This window comes from Schistocerca americana, chromosome 4 (assembly GCF_021461395.2).
Source record: "Schistocerca americana isolate TAMUIC-IGC-003095 chromosome 4, iqSchAmer2.1, whole genome shotgun sequence".
Taxonomy (NCBI): Eukaryota; Metazoa; Arthropoda; class Insecta; order Orthoptera; family Acrididae; genus Schistocerca; species Schistocerca americana.
Genome location: NC_060122.1, coordinates 537104504 through 537122572, shown reverse-complemented (window position 1 = coordinate 537122572; position 18069 = coordinate 537104504). Strand labels below are relative to the sequence as shown.

General features: G+C 46.6%; 1 protein-coding gene across 7 annotated transcripts in view; it reads right to left on the bottom strand.

Annotated features, from left to right (window-relative positions):
• Positions 1 to 18069, bottom strand: part of LOC124612891 (protein NDRG3) — a 523697-nt gene that overhangs the window by 95807 nt on the left and 409821 nt on the right. The window lies entirely within an intron of this gene.

Here is an 18069-nt window from a genome sequence, read left to right as displayed (position 1 = left end):
ATCAATGCGGCAAGTGCCTGCGAGCTGATTGGTTCGGCTAGTTACAGCTTGGCATATTTCAGTGTCGTTGTTTCTGCGAGAACGCCCTTTTGCTAAGAGGGACCTGAAAGAACGTTTGTGTCTCTATACAATTTCGTTTTGAATCTGGAGAACCTGCTGCAGAAATGCGCCAGATGTTGTTGCAATCTTTGGGAGACAACGCTTTAGGTCGGACACAAACTTAAAGACTGATATAAGCGTTTCAAAAAGGACGGACGTTGAGAAAATGAAGACCGTTCTGGTCAGCCGTCAACAGGTATCACACCAGAAAATGTTCAGAAAGTGAGGAATCTGATTCTGTAAGATCGTAGATATATCATCAAAGACCTCTGCAAGACCTCGGGAATAGTTTATGGCACGTGCAAACGTATTCTGTTAGAGTAGTTGAACAGGGCAAAGACAGCAGCGAAGTTTGTGCCACGACTGCGTCGACACTAGCCGAAGCAAACATCGCGTGGAAGACTCCTGGGAACTGCTTCAAGACGACCCAAACTTTTTTCAAACGTTGTCAGTAATGATGAAAGCTGAGTTTATGGTTAATGATAATCAAATGGTTCAAATGGCTCTGAGCACTATGGGACTCAACATCTATGGTCATCAGTCCCCTAGAACTTAGAACTACTTAAACCTAACTAACCTAAGGACATCACACAACACCCAGTCATCAGGAGGCAGAGAAAATCCCAGATCCAGCCGGGAATCGAACCCGGGAACCCGGGAACCCGGGCGCGGGAAGCGAGAACGCTACCGCACGACCACGAGCTGCAGACAGGGTTAATGGTACTTAATCGTCATAATGTCCTCCTTCACCTTGGCCAAAAACAGCTCAACGAGAGAAGAGTAACATTACGCACACTATTACATTACGTACACGGCTGTGCAGAACTTAGGGACGACATATACAAATCAACATAACATATTAACTATTTTGGTGAAAATCTATGAGAGTGTGGTAGCATGTTGCCAGATGTCTCCTACTCGTACACAGGGAGCTGTGACTATAGCGCCAAATGGGGATGGCCCTGGAACACGCCGGCCGCGGTGGTCTAGCGGTTCTAGGCGCTCAGTCTGGAGCCGCGCGACTGCTACGGTCGCAGGTTCGAATCCTGCCTCGGGCATGGATGTGTGTGATGTCCTTAGGTTAGTTAGGTTTAAGTAGTTCTAAGTTCTAGGGGACTGATGACCATAGCTGTTAAGTCCCATAGTGCTCAGAGCCATTTGAACCCTGGAACACGAGACAGTTGAAGGAACGGTAAAAGTGTGTTGTGTCAGTCAACGAACAGTTACTGTACACTGCGGTGGTGGACTTCATTATATGATGGCCCAGAGACTACATTTGGATGACTTCGCACGAGGATGAAACGTTGGGAAACTTTAAGAAGGGCGAAGTGTGACGAGTGTAGCCCAGGAATTTGCTACTACTGTCCGCAGCTCGTGGTCGTGCGGTAGCGTTTTCGCTTCACACGCCCGGGTTCGATTCTCGGCGGGATCAAGGATTTTCTCTGCCTCGTGATGACTGGGTGTTGTGTGATGTCCTTAGGTTAGTTAGGTTTAAGTAGTTCTAAGTTCTAGGGGACTGATGACCATAGATGTTAAGTCCCATAGTGCTCAGAGCCATTTGAACCTTTTTTTTTTTTTTTTTTTTTTTTTTTTTTTTTTTTTTTTTTTTTTTTTGCTACTGCTCAGATGGGACCCACGTCAAACAGCGGGTGTGTTTGCCACCGCATTCAATAGGACTGCAAGGCTCGCAATTTCACGCTCCACAGTGGCACGGTGACGGCACGGTAGTGGGCTCTTTGTCCGGAGACCAGTACGTTGTTTTCTGTGGACTGGACCATCGAGGAGTGGGATCGCATGTTCTTCTCGGATGAAAGCCAATTCAGTCTGAATTATCATTTTCGGCATACTCTGATATGGCGAGAGGGGGGAAGACGTAATGCTCCCAGGAACATTGTCTAACATGATCGTTTTGGCGGTACAGGTGTTATGGTGTGGAGAGGCATAATATTGCACGGACGTACTGACCTCCAAATCATTAAACACGGAACTCTTACCGATCAACGACATTCCGATACAGCACTTCTGCCTCATGTCCATATTTTTCGGGGTTCATTCGGCCCTGACTTATGGATGACAGTGGAAGACCACGTCGAACAGCACAGGCGGAGGAACTCTTGGAACGAGGGGCTACTCGGTGGAAGGAACTAACCTGCCCGGTCTCCCAACTTAAACCCCATCGATCATGTGTGGAGTGCACTGCGCTGACATACTGCAACACGTTCAGACGCACCAGCGACCATCCAGCAGTTGACAACCGCACTGCCGGATAAATGGAACGCCATCCATAAGAACTGCTTACCAATCTTATGGTCAGAATCGGAGCACGTTGCAAAGCATACATTGCTGTCCGTACTTATCACACACCCTGCTAAGCATGTGTCCCGTCTTTTGTAATGTCCAGGAGACCAACATAAATCACGCTGTCTTCACTGTATTAATGTCTTTGAATAAAAGTGTCATTTCTACTCGTCTCATAGTGTATTTCTTTGAGTTACATTCAGCAGTATGCTGTAGGAGTTCTCTTTCTACGTACGGTCCAAATTTCATCGAGATGTGTTATTTGGCAGTGACAGATCATGCGACAGTTACAGTTTCGCACACCAGCGAACTTAATCATTTTCCTTTATATATCTACATATCGCGATGATATATTGGAGAAGGTCATGAACAGGAAAAGTCCAAAGTATTTTGTTGGCAACCGCCACACAAGAGGAGAAGAGGAACCCTTATGTAGATGCGAAGCGTGGAAGATAAGTAGTACAGACAAGAAGAACATTAAACCTTTGGCAATGAGGTGCTACAGAATAATGCAGAAGTTTAGAAGGATAGATGAGTAGTTTATGAAGAGATATACACACGAACTGTGGAAAAAAGAGCTTTATGGCAAAAACTGACAAAGGAAGAGATATGTTTATTACAACCTGAGATATCAAGGTAATTAATTTAGTAACGGTGGCAAGAGTGGGGGTTAAAAATTGTAGAGGGAGACAAAGGCTTGCAAACAGCAAGCAGTTTCGAATGGTCGTAGGGTGCAGCAGCTATGCAGATATGAAAAGACATGCACAAGACAAATTAGCACAGAGACTGTACCAAACTACTCTTTGGACTGATGACTACTATTACTGCAGTAAATCCTTTCATATAGATGGTGTCCCAAAATTCGGAACCCGGCTACATATCACGAAAATGGGAAGAGGCTGGAACGGGGTGAATAGATGTAAGCAAAGGGGATCGGAGGAAACTTTTTGGGTAACCTGCGAGAGCAGTCTATCATCTTGGTATCCCTTATATTGGATTCATCTCACATTTCTTTAATGGAAGGGGGTCATGTGATGCCTGTTTTAAGGGTAGAATTTGACGAGAAATACAGCGGTGAAGTCCGTTTTGCAATATCTTTGATAGGTAAAAAGTTACACATGATTTGTTGTAACATGTGTAATTTGTCATACAGCATGCTCAAACCTGATCAAGTTTTGCTCCTGTCGTTACAAATGTGTCATTAATATGAAGGAGAACATGCCACTGACACAAAAAAAAGAGGATCGAAATAATTCTGTTATCTGGTGGCCGAAGTTCCACGGCAACTACCAGGAACTTCAACCACTGACACCCTGGCAGAGCATCCGTCACGGCAAGTGCCATAAGGAAATTGATCACAAAGTGTCAAGGAATGGGATCTGTGGCAGATAATCCCCATACTGGACGTCCCCGCACAGCAACTGATAAAGCTGCGACTACGGCAACACCAGTAGCAGTGGCCACGAGTCTCGTCCTAGGTGTCAGGCGACTCGCCCAAAGGCATGGTGCAGTATACTTCGAATCCTACAGCGACAGCAGTGGCATGCATTCAAAATGCAACTCCAACAACATCTGGCGGAAGACGAACCTGAGTGGAGGGTGCAGTTTTGTGAGTGGATGTTAACACAACACGCCACCGATCATGATATTGCTTACAACATACTCTTTATTGATGAGGCGAATTTTGACTTCACTGGGCAGGTCAACAAGCCAAACTTGCGATACTGGTCATTAGACAACCCAAGTGGATGTCTCCCTGTAAGGCTCAAAGCCGTGCAAAGTGATGGAATTGTGCGGCATTTGGGGAATGCGTCTCATTGGCCCTAACTTTCTGACAGGAATCCTCAATACTGCGATCTGTCTGGAGATGCTGGATGAAGTGGTAATGTCTATGGTTCTCAACGGGGATATGACATTCCCTTCGTACTTTCACCAGGCTGGGGCGCTACTCCATTATGGTGCCTGAGTATGGGGATGACTTGAAACGTAGTTCCTCGGTTGTTGTGGTGGGCGTCGTGGTCCCGTGGAGTGGCCTCCACGTTCATCTGTTTTTTTTTTTTTTGTGGTTTTAGGGCGCACAACTTCAACGGTCATTAGCGCCCAGTCTACGTTAGGAATGCACCGCGAGGCACAAGTTTAAAACAGCAACTAAAAGGGAAAACACGATAAAAGACAGACTGACAGGCACAGGATTAAAAAAACAGCATAATCAAATGTCGTTAGAGGGGTTTGTCAAGTTGATAAAACGAAGAACGCGAGCAGCTGCTCGTGGGTCATCCGCTCAAATGGCACCTACAGTACATGGCAGGCCAAGATCAAGACGCAGTGTGTTAAAATCCGGACAGGACGTTAAAATGTGGCGGACCGTCAGCAATTGCCCACATGGGCAGAACGGCGCCGGCGCAGCCGTCAGCAGATGGCGATGGCTGAACCGGCAGTGGCCAATTCGTAACCGGGCCAAAACGACCTCCTCCCGCCGAGAAGGGCGTGAGGAGGACGGCCAAGCCGCGGGAAGAGGTTTCAAGGCCCGAAGCTTGTTGTCCGTAAATGCAGCCCAATCGGCATGCCACAGCGATAAAATGCGCCGACAAAGGACCCTGCTACAATCTGATGAAGGGACACAACAAGAAGCTGTCCGAGGCTGGAGGACCGCAGCCTTGGCCGCGGCATCTGCAGCTTCGTTCCCAGGGATACCGACATGGCCAGGAATCCACATAAAGCTAACCGGAGAACCGTCGTCCACCAGCTGCTGAAGAGAGCGTTGGACCCGGTGCACGAAAGGGTGAACCGGATACGGATCACTGAGGCTCTGGAGTGCGCTCAGGGAATCGGAGCAGATGACAAGCAGAATGTCGGTGGCGGCAGATGTAAAGAACAGCCTGGTAGAGGGCAAAGAGCTCAGCTGTGAAGACCGAACAATGGCCATGGAGCTGGTACTTGAAACTTTGTGCCCCGACAATAAAAGAACACCCGACCCCGTCATTGGTCTTAGAGCCATCTGTATAAATGAAGGTCATATTAATGAACTTCGAACGAAGTTCGACAAAACGGGAGTGGTATACCGAACCGGGGGTAACCTCCTTTGGGAGCGAGCTGAGGTTAAGGTGAACGCGAACCAGAGACTGGAGCCAAGGTGGCGTGTGGCTCTCGCCCACTCGAAAGGTTGCAGGGAGTGAAAAATCAAGGTGTTGAAGGAGGCGACGGAAGCGAACTCCAGGGGGTAGCAGGGCAGAGACATACAACCCGTATTGATGGTCGAGAGAGTCGTCAAAAAAGGAACGATAAGACGGGTGGTCGGGCATTGACAGTAGCCGACAGGCATACCGACAAAGCAGTATATCGCGCCGGTAGGTGAGTGGCAATTCACCAGCTTCAGCATGAAGACTCTCGACGGGACTAGTATAAAACGCTCCGATCGCAAGACGTAAACCCCGATGTTGTACGGAGTTGAGGCGGCGTAAGATGGATGGCCGTGCAGAGGAGTATACGAAGCTCCCATAATCCAGCTTGGAGCGGACGATCGACCGATATAGGCGAAGTAGGACGGTTCGATCCGCTCCCCACGATATACCACTGAGAACGCGGAGGACATTTAGAGAACGGGTACAACGGGCAGCCAAATATGACACATGTGGAGACCAGCTAAGTTTCCTGTCAAATGTAATACCTAAAAATTTTGTTGTCTCCACGAATGGGAGAGCAACGGGACCGAGTCGTAAGGACGGTGGGAGAAACTCTTTGTAGCGCCAGAAGTTAATACAGACCGTCTTCTCGGCAGAAAAACGGAAGCCATTGGCGACACTCCAGGAGTAAAGACGGTCAAGAGAACGCTGAAGACAGCGCTCCAGGAAACATGTACGCTGCGCGCTGCAATAGATGGTAAAATCGTCCACGAAAAGGGAGCCTGATACTTCAGCTGGGAGGCAACCCATTATTGGATTGATCGCTATGGCGAAGAGAGCGACGCTCAAAACTGAGCCCTGTGGCACCCCATTCTCCTGGCGAAAGGTGTCTGACAGGACAGAACCCACACGTACCCTGAACTGTCGATCCATTAAAAAGGAACGAATAAAAAGAGGGAGGCGACGGCGAAGGCCCCATGTATGCATGGTGCGGAGAATGCCTGCCCTCCAACAGGTGTCGTAAGCCTTCTCCAAATCAAAGAACACAGCCGCGGTCGGGCGCTTCCGCAAGAAGTTATTCATAATGAAGGTCGACAAGGTAACCAGATGGTCAACAGCAGAGCGGCGCCTACGAAATCCACATTGTACATTGGTAAGTAGGGACTCGCGCCAGCATGCGGGAACATGTCCCTCAATCCAGATGCGATTATAAGTACGAAGAAGGAAACCTTCACCCGCAGGAGAAAGGTTCTTCAGCGTCTGAATATGAATAGAATCAGGCCCTGGAACGGAGGACCGTGACCGGGCAAGTGCGTTTTCGAGTTCCCGCATGGTGAATGGGGCATTATAACTTTCACGATTCGAGGAGCAGAAGTTAGGTGGCTTAGCCTCCTCTGCCTGTTTTCGGGGGAGGAAGGCAGGGTGGTAATGAGCGGAGCTCGAAACCTCTGCGAAAAAGCGGGCGAAGGCATTGGAGACATCCTCAAGGGCCACAAGGACGTCATTCGCGACCGTCAAGCCAGAAACTGGTGAGTGGACCTTAGTGCCAGATAAACGGCGCAGGCTACCCCAGACAACAGAAGAAAAAGTAAAACTGTTGAAGGTGCTTGTGAAAGCAGCCCAGCTGGCTTTCTTGCTTTCTTTAATAATACGACGACACTGTGCACGTAATCGTTTATAATTGATACAATTCGCCACTGTAGGGTGGCGTTTAAAGGTGCGTAAAGCACGTCGACGAGCACGTAAAGCGTCTCTACATGCCGCGGTCCACCAGGGGACCGGTACGCGACGTGGAGAAGAAGTAGGGTGAGGGATGGAATATTCAGCAGCAGTGAGAATGACTTCCGTGAGGTGTGCGACTATCGCAGCTCGTGAAGGTTTGATCCTGAAAGGTCGCCCTGGAAGGGAAGAGCCCCCAGTCTGCTTTTGAGATGTTCCAACTAGATGAGCACGGAGAGGGGGTATGCTGCAAGAGATGGATAACACACGGGAAGCGGTCGCTCGAATATGTATCAGAAAGTGCATACCACTCAAACCGGTGTGCAAGTTGGGTAGCACATATAGAGAGGTCTAAATGGAAATAGGTGTGAGATGTGTCCGGAAGAAAAGTAGGGGCGCCAGTATTGAGGCAGACAAGATTGAGCTGGTTGAAAAGGTCTGCTAACAGGGAGCCCCTCATGCAGGATGCTGGAGAGCCCCAAAGGGGATGGTGGGCATTGAAGTCTCCAGTTAACAAAAATGGTGCAGGTAGCTGAGCAATAATTTGCATCATGTCTGCCCTGGTAACGGCAGACGACGATGGAGTGTAAACGGTACAAATGGAAAATGTAAAAGTGGGGAGAGTAATTCGGATGGCAACTGCCTGCAGGCCGGTGTGCAATGTGATGGGATCGTAGTAAATATCATCCTGGACCAGCAACATAACCCCTCCATGAGCCGGAATACCTACCACAGGGGGTAGGTCAAAACGCACAGAGGTGTAGTGTGCCAAGGCAATTTGATCGCATGGGCGTAGCTTCGTTTCCTGGAGGGCTACGACGAGCGGACGGTGCAAGCGGAGCAGCAACTTCAAGTCGTCTCCGTTGGAGCGAATGCTGCGAATATTCCAGTGAATAAGTGCCATCGCAAGAAGAAAAGGAAGATGAAAGAAGGGGTCACCTCGAAGGCCGCTGAGGGCCCGGCTTCGAGCGAGCACTGCCGCCGCTATCAGTAGGCGGACAGTCATCGTCCATTGGTTCTATAGGTTCATCGGCCATCTTGGTAAGATGGCCGGGAGGGGGAGCTTCCTCCGCCGGTGAACGGCCAGTTGGTCAGCTACCAGCGGTGCGGCCAGGCGAAACGGATGACGGCCTGGGGCGGCAACCGCTGGGTGGCGCAGGAGAAGAAAAGCCCCGTGGCGGAGAAGGAGAACTGTGCTTCCTTTGAGCCTTCTTGGAAGGTCGTTTGGTGGAAGTACTGGTCGATGGCTGGGAGTTCGAGGTACGTAGGAAGTCTGCACGGGACGGTTCCTTCTTGAAGGCCCGTGCATCTGACTTCTGGGTCTTCGTCGTGGCAGAAGCTGATGAAGGGGCTTGTGTCTGTGGGGTGACGGGAGGAAGAGGAGACGTCGACCGCGCGATCTTAGCACTGGCCGAACGGACGACCGTGGTGCTGAAGGTCAGATCGCACGTCTGGGTTGTCACCTCCCTGGTAGTCCGAGGAGAGGCGAGGACAGTACTGTATTTCCCCGCTGGGAGCAGCGTGGGCTTCCTACTAGCAAATAGCTTGCGAGCAGCCGAGGTGGACACTTTCTCTTTGACCCGAATTTCTTGGATACAGCGTTCTTCCTTATAGATGGGACAGTCGCGGGAGGACGCTGCATGGTCACCCTGACAGTTCACACAATGAGGAGACGGAGGTGGACAGTCACCCTCATGGGCATCCCTGCCACAAGTGACACATTTAGCCGCATTGGAACAAGACTGGCGAGTGTGATTAAAACGCTGACACTGGTAGCAGCGCGTAGGTGTCGGGACATAGGGGCGAACAGAAATAACCTCGTAGCCCGCTTTGATTCGCGATGGCAGCTTAACACTATCAAAGGTCAAGAAAAGTGTCCGGGTCGGTACAAGGTCATTGTTGACCTTTTTCATGACCCTATGGACAGCCGTCACGCCCTGCTCAGCGAGGAAAGACTGAATCATCTCGTCAGTCAATCCGTCGAGTGATCTAGTATAAACCACACCACGAGACGAATTCAAAGTTCAGTGAGCCTCCACCCAGACAGGGAACGTGTACAGGAGTGTGGCTCGAAGCAGTTTTTGTGCCTGAAAGGCGCTCTCAGTTTCTAGTAACAAGGTACCATTACGCAACCTGGTACAAGACTTAACAGTTCCAGCTATGGCATCTACGCCCTTCTGGATAACGAAAGGGTTGACAGAGGAAAAATCCTTTCCGTCCTCAGATCGAGAAACGACGAGGAACTGTGGGGCAGGCGGTAGTACTTTTGTCACTGGTGGCTGGTCAAGTTTCCGTTTGTGGGCAGAAGTCGAGAGAGAAGAAGAAGAGAAATCCATTGCGGAGGAATCCCCCATGATTGCCAGCGTCTCCGATGGCGCGCTCCTTCCTTGTGGGGACCCTCTCAGAGGGCACTCCCGCCTTAGGTGAATGTTGACACCTCAGGTCACACTTCCCGAGAAACAGACGGAGGGACCAATCGGCATGGTCAGGCAATCACCCCTCCCTGGGCCTGGCCTTTACCAGGGGGTACGTGCGTGCCTTACTTGTCTACCCAGGGCGGGGAATTACGCGTTACCCCGTCACCGGCTACGCGTGCGAACGCGTGGGTCGGCCTTCAGGCGCGCACAGGGAGGAAGGAAGAAGAGGAGAAAGAAGAGAGAGAGGACAGACTGTCTCAATCGCCGAGGCGGAGACCAGAGAAAGCAAGGAGAAGAAGGCAAGGAGAAGAAGGCAAGGGAAAGAGTAAGGAAGACAGTGATATGGAGAAGAACAAAGAAAGGAACCAACCAAAGGAAGGAAGAAACGAGAAGAAGTGAAAAACCAAAATGACCACAAATATAGGTAGTGGAACCGTCCGTCTCCGGACGCAGGCGCTAACTACCCCCTTGAGGGGGAGGGACTCCTTTTAGTCGCCTCTTACGACAGGCAGGAATACCTCGGGCCTATTCTAACCCCCGGACCCGCAGGGGGGGGTTCATCTGAGCTGCGCCTCCCTCAACCCCCGCCATAGATTTCTACCTGTGGAGTTCCTGAAATCCGTGGCGTATTCCGTGCAGATTCTTGATGTGCAGCATCTGGAACAATTGATTACCGAGGCCTGTAGTACTGTCCTGTGTTACGTCGTGTCCGTGCAAACTTTCACCGAAGGATACGGAAATGTCTCAAGTACCTGGACAGCATGTGCAACACATTCTCTAAAGTGCACTTCGTTCTGGAATGTGTTGCACGCCATTCGTGTCGTGATTCATAATGAATTACGTTGTAACAAATGCCAAATAACTTTTACCTATGAAAGGTATTGTAAAACAGACTTCGCCACTGTATTTCTCGTCAAATTCTGCCAGTAAAGAATGTGTCATATTATCCCCTCCCATTCAATAAATGTGAGCTGAATCCAATATAGCGGATACCAAGATGGCGGACGTTCTCGCAGGTCTCAAAAAAGGTTTCCCCCACCCCCTCTGCTTACATCCGGATCCACCCCGTTTCTGACGCTTGCCATTTTCGTGATACTTAGCCCGGTCCTGACTTTTGGGGCATCCTGTATACTCACACAGCTATAATAAAACGATAGAAGGTTATTTTGTGAACATCAACTAAAATTATAGTAAAATAACTATCTTTGTACTCTGAATATTTTACATATATATCTTGCAATCTAGAAGTAGCTACATTGTTGGTGATTCCGAGAAACGACGGAACATTTTAACTTGCAAATACAGTAAATCAAGAACATTTAGTTTTGTAAATAATATAAATAGTAAACTTCTTTTGTGTGTGTAATAAAGGTCTTAAAGACCTTACATGTTTCGCTTTATTTTAAAGCATTTTCTGCGATCAGTTATTTTTCACATAAATATTCAATTTTAGCAGAATAACTTCACTCATACGGAGTATATTTCCGTTTTCATGTCGTGGGTGACGTGCAGTGTACTATAATCGAACACTTGCGTGCAGAAGAGCATTAGGAACGAAACAGGAAATTAAAAAAAAAAAAAAAAAATCTCTCCACTGAAGATGCTTTAAAATAAACTGTAACATTTATGGTCTAAATAAGATTTTAGTTGCACTCGCAAAAGATGACATTCACGATGTTGTTGTTGTTGTTGTTGTTGTTGTGGTCTTCAGTCCTGAGACTGGTTTGATGCTGCTCTCCATGCTAATCTATCCTGTGCAAGCTCCTTCATCTCCCAGTACCTACTGCAACCTACATCCTTCTGAATCTGCTTAGTGTATTCATCTCTTGGTCTCCCTCTACGATTTTTACCCTCCACACTGCCCTCCGCAAACATTTTCTTCTCACATACTCTCCCACAATAGTTATCGAAGCAAAAACCTTGTCGGCAATGTCGATCGCGACTTTCACGCAAATACTTGGAGTGGAGTTCGTTTGGAATGTGGTGATGTACAACCGTCATGTGAAAACATAGCGGTACACTTCTATTTGTACTACGGAGAAGGATGCGTAAATTGGCTCGGTATATGAAATATTATTGATACTCCTACGTGGAGTTTTGTTTTACTAAACCACTAAAATAGATATCGGTATAGTTACTTAAACAAGGCAAGGTAAGAGTCGATTTATTTCATTTTCTAACTTCGTCTATAATTAGGTTGCTATCATTCTAAAATGACCTCCATGTTGAGAAAAATTAGCGTTTGTCGATAGTGAGGTACTGGAGATGACGCACTTGACGAATTGGAGAGCGACAGTTCAAGTAAAGGACTGTGACATTAATTACGCAATTGTGCCGTTATTACCTTAGGAGAACGTCAAGAAGTCTATATACTACGATGGTTGGACCACTCCTGGAAATGCTATTGCAACGCCCTATGTACCAAAGCCAGAAAGGTAAAAATTTTCAATCTGCAGTGAAAGACCGAGTGTTTACCGTGAAGAAAGCACTTTTTTTTGACGTAATACCCATTTAGGTATGTGCACTTTCTTCGGAATTTCTCCATTTGTAACGTCTCAGTAATTATACTAATTGCTTGTACTTAATGATCGGTATTTTTTCCTCATTTCACTACAGTGCCTTTGTTCATCATCTCGGTACGTGCAATCTATGTGCAGAGTGTCAGTAGATCGTGCCACCTTTCAATGGCTTGTTTTAACTACTTGTGTTCAATTTCATGAACATAATCTGTAACTGAAGGAATGTATTTCCATTATTAGGATATGAAACTGTAAACGATCGTGCTTTATTTGCTGTTTGTCATCATAACGCACACAGTTTAATATGTAGTGTCACGTAAAAGAACATTCAGGGCAATTCAAAATAAATATAACGATTACAAATATCTATAACTGTTTAATGCACTGCGATTCACCTATAAGAATGACAGATAATGTGAAAGAAAGTTACAACGAGGTCATCGTTCCCATCGGATTAGGGAAGGATGGGGAAGGAAGTCGGTCGTGCCCTTTCAAAGAAACCATCCCTGCATTTTTCTGAAACGATTTGGGGAAATCACGGAAAATCTAAACCAGGATGGCCGGACGCGGGTTTGAACCGTCGTCCTCCCGAATACGAGTCCAGTGCGCTAACCACTGCGCAACTTCGCTCTGTACTGAAAAGTTTCGTATCATGAGTGAAAATGACGGATCCCGTATAAAAGGACTGCCGAGTTTTAGAGATTAACAACTGTCTTTTTGTCTTCACAGTGAAGAGAAAATTTCGTCAGCGATACAGTCAAGTACTTCCGGAAGCCAGCAACATTCGAAGAAACAGGTTGTTTGTACAAAGGAAAAGTACCGGCCAGCCACGTGTATCAGTACGAAACCTTGAAAGAAATCGCCTTTCGTTTGAACGTAATCCACAGAAAACGATGGACGAATCCATTAGGAAGCAGTATATGCCGCAAACAACTGTTTTTCGTATTCTGAAAACGAAGCAGAGAATGATACAGCAAGTAATTCAAATTTTACATGAACTGGAATATGAAGACCACGTCAAACTTAAAAATTATCTTCCAACAATGCTGGAACCCATGGAGAATGAAACACTTGGTGCACGTCTCATTCTTAGCGATGAGTCAAACTTCGACGTCAGCGGCAAGGTTAACCGGCCCAACATTTGAATATGGAATACAGAAAAGCCTTCGTCTGTAAATGAATTAGAGCGTGACTCATGGAAATTTAATGTGTTCCGCGCGATGTTGGCACAAGAACTGTACGATTCATTTTTCCTTCACTGAACAACGCGTTTCCACAAAAATTTACTTGGATATGAACATCAACAAAAGCAAAACGAGGATAATGGAACGTAGTCGAATTAAGTCGGGTGATGCTAAGGGAACCAGATTAGGAAATGAGGCACTTAAAGTAGTAAAGGAGTTTTTCTATTTGGGGAGCAAAATAACTGATAATGGTCGAAGTAGAGAGGGTATAAAATGTAGACTGGCAACGGCAAGGAAAGCGTTTCTGAAGAAGAGACATTTTTTAACATCGAGTATTGATTTAAGTGTCAGGAAGTCGTTTCTGAAAGTATTTGTATGGAGTGTAGCCATGTATGGGAGTGAAACATGGACGGTAAATAGTTTAGACAAGAAGAGAATAGAAGCTTTCGAAATGTGATGCTACAGAAGAATGCTGAGGATTAGATGGGTAGATCACACAACTGATGAGGAGGTATTGAATAGAATTGGGGAGAAGAGGAGTTTGTGGCACAAATTGTCTAGAAGAAGGGATCGGTTGGTAGGACATGTTCTGAGGCATCAAGGGATTACCAATTTGGTACTGGAGGGCAGCGTGGAGGGTAAAAATCATAGAGGGAGACCAAGAGATGAATACACTAAGCAGATTCAGAAGGATGTAGGCTGCAGTAGGTACTGGGAGATGAAGAAGCTTGCACAGGATATAGTAGCATGGAGAGCTGCATCAAACCAGTCTCAGGATTGAAAACCACAACAACATGATTGAGCAATGGGCGATACCACAGTTGATATGTATTTCGCCGATTACGACTTTCAGCAAGATCGATCACCCCTGCATTGAAGTGGCGAAGTCCGCACATTTTTAGATCAACTTCTTCCAGACTGTAAGATCAGTTGAACTGGACATGGATAGACAACATACTTAAAAAAACAGCGTGTGAAATCTTGTGAGACTTAACTGCTAAGGTCATCACTCCCTAAGCTTACACGCTACTTAACCTAAGTTATCCTAAGGACAAACACACACACCCATGCCCGAGGGAGGACTCGAACCTCCGCCGATACCAGCCGCACAGTCCATGACTGCAGCGCCTGAGACCGCTCGGCTAATCCCGCGCGGCGACGACATACTTCAGATATATTAGAAGCGTAATCGTGGTGCAGATGGAGATAGTGATCACTATTTGGTTAGAATCAAATACAGACAGAGGATAGCCAGTTACACGCAGACCAAGAAATCTATTGTGTCAATGTTTGATGATGCTATGTTAAGAAATGATAAAAATACAGTACAACAGTATAAAACTATTTTGGCAAATAGACTTAATGAAGCAGAAAATCGGGCAGGAGAGGGTATTGAAGAAAGATGGGAGACAATCAAAGGTGTAATACAGGAGACAGCTGAAGCTTTACTGGGTAAAAAGAAGCGATTGGGAACCCAAGTTTTGATGAAGACTATAGGAGGAAGACAGAAGAAAGGAATGAGGCAAGAAAAAGAATGCTGCAGAGGAGCAGAGAAAGGAAGCAGATAAGGAATGTAGGAGGAAAAAGAGAGAATTCGAAAAACGGTAGATTGATGAATTAGAAGAGAGAGAGACTGCTAAGGAAACAAGGAAATTCTACATGCAGATGAAAGATGTAAAGAAATGTTTCCAACCCACAGCAGTTTTCTGTAAAGATAAGGAGGGAAATCTGATTGGAGGAAAAGATCAGATTTTAGACAGATGCGTGGAGTATTTTAGTGAACTATTGCATACAGAATCGGAAAACGTAGGTGGAGTAGATGCTGCTATGGTAGAAGAGGTGGAGCAGGAAGTAAACAGAGAAGAAGAGTACGGGGAAACTGTCGACGAACGTACACTGGAAGAAGTTAAAATTAGTATCAATACAATTAAAAGCAATAAAGTTCCGGGAGAAGGCAGTACTACAGGAGAAATGATAAAATATGGTGAGAAAAACTAATAAGGGTTTTGCATGAGATTAGAGTGGAAATATGGCGAAAAGAAAATATGCCGGAACAGTAGAATACAGCTATACTCTGACTTATAAATAAGAAACATGACAAAGCTGACTGTGCAAATTATAAAGGAATTGCACTGCTCTGTAAAGCATATTAAGTATTAGGAAAAATCATGGTGTGGTGACTCAGTACGTATGTAGAACAGTAGGATACTACCAGCGTGGTTTAAGAACTAATAGATCCACTATTGATCAGATTTTTACCATCAGACAGATCCTGGAATAATGTTATAACATCGATGTCCACCAGCTGTTCATTGATTTCAAACAAGCTTATGATAGTATCAAACGGGATCAACTCTGGAAGGCAATGCAAGACGCAGGAGCTGCCGAACAAACTAATTAGACTGGTCCAAATGACTTTGAGAACAACAGTATGTAAAGCACAGCTGAGGGCACTTTATCAAAGGCATTTTAAGTTAACCAAGGATTACGACAGGTTGATGTACTCTCCACTATTCTGTTTAATTTCATCTTGGAGAGGGTAATGCGAAAGACACAAAGGGGCAACCCTTGGGGAACACTGTTTAATAGAGTGACGCAGGATCTTGCATATGCAGATGATATTGACTTGTTATCCTGGAGGAAACAGGACCTGGAAGGAAAGCTTGAACAATTAGAAAGATATGGAGAGGAATAGGAATCTGAAGCTGACAGTGTATCGTACAGTAGTGAGACCTGTGGTGATGTATGGCTCAGAGAGTTGGACAATGACGCAAAATGATGAGGAGTTGCTACAGAGATGGGAAAGGAAGATACTAGGAAAATTTTCGGGCCAGTGAATGATAGGGGTTTTTGGCGAATCAGAAATAATAAGGAGATCAGAGAGTTGTACAACAAACCAGATATCGTGACAGAAATAAAGGGTAATAGAATATGTTGCTTGGGAGACGTAGAAAGAATGGTGGAGAGCAGCACAATGAAGAAAGTTTTCACAGGAAAACAAGGTGGACGCCGTATAAGGGGCAGACGAAGGAGCAGGTGGCTAGACAAGTGGAGGAGGACTTGAGAAGAATGGTAGTTAGATGAAGATCCAAGACAGCCAACAGAGAAGAGTGAGCGGAAACTGTCCAGGAGGTCAAGGCCCCACATGGGGCTGCAGCGCCAAGGAGTAAGTAACTAAGAACCTCCAAACTGTTAGATCGGTTGTACTGGATATGATATCGCTGGATCTGACACCCACAGATATCATTTTCTGGGGTTATGTGAATGACCTTGTGCATGTTTCTCCTCTTCATAAAATAATTCCAGTACTCAAAATACTCATTCCGAATGCGTTCGCGTCGGTGACCCTACATACGCTTTAGAATGTATGGCATGTAATGGATTATCGCTTAGATGTCCGTGTAACCATGGGGAATCATGTCGAACACCTACAAAGTATGTAAAAGAAATTGAACTTTCTTCTCCATTCTCAGTCTTTCTTATCAATGTATCGCAGTGCATTTAACGTGTTGCAGGTATTTGTAAACGTTATATTTATTTTGAACGGTCATGTCCTGCAAAATATTTGTCAACTTGTTATGAGAGGGCTGCGCTTACTAAATATTGACAATATCTGGTTCGCCAGGTATCCCTAATTGTTGACTGTACACTAGCGACAGCAAGAAACAGTATGTTGGAAGATTCTGGCACGGGCTGCTAAGGCAAGAAGACGTCTGACGGGCTCATTCTCTGTTGATAACGCAGCATATTACTATGGTCCAGTAGCGGCTGAATTAGAGCCAATAAATAGCCTACATAGGAGACTGGAGGTGCTGCTAAAATATACAGATGCAGGAAGTGTGGTAGTTCTCGGTGGTGAAACTCTGACAGTGGGTAAGTGCAAAATCACAACTAAGTACTTCGTCTCCTACTTACCACGCAGATGCGCTGACCACTGCGCCATCCGGACACAGTGGTCATCACAACTGAACGAACTGTCCTCCCATGCCTCCCGTCAGTCTCAAATTCTCGACTTACCCACACACTACTGGTGTAATTCCACTTGCCCACTGAAACTTCCTGGCAGATTAAAGCTGTGTGCCGGACCGAGGCTCGAGCTCGGGACCTTTGTCTCTCGCGGGCAAGTGCCGTACCATCTGAGCTACCCAAGCACGACTCACGCCCCGTCCTCACAGCTTTACATCTTCCAGTACCTCGTCTCCTACCTTCCAAACTTCACAGAAGTTCTCCTGCGAACCTTGCAGAACTGGAAGAAAGGATATTGCGAAGACATGGCTTAAGCCTAGCCTGGGGGATGTTTTCAGAATGATATTTTCACTCTGCGGCGGAGTGTGCGCTGATATGAAACTTCCTGACAGATTAAAACTATGTGCCGGTTAGAGACTTGAACCCGGGACCCTTGCCTTTCGCGAGCAAGTGCTCTACCATCTGACCTACCCATCTGAGCAGCTATAAAGCTGTGAGGACGGGACGTGAGTCGTGCTTGGGTAGCTCAGATGGTAGAGCTGTTGCCCACGAAAGGCAAAGGTCCCGAGTTCGAGTCTCGGTCCGGCACACAGTTTTAATCTGTCATGAAGTTTCATATCAGCGCACACTCAGCTGCAGAGTGAAAATCTCACTCTGCACTTGCCCATTGTCCTCATTACTCGCGGTATTTAGCCGATTTCCGTTAAGAGTTTGAGTGTGGTGTGCACCCGCACTGAAGTGATCA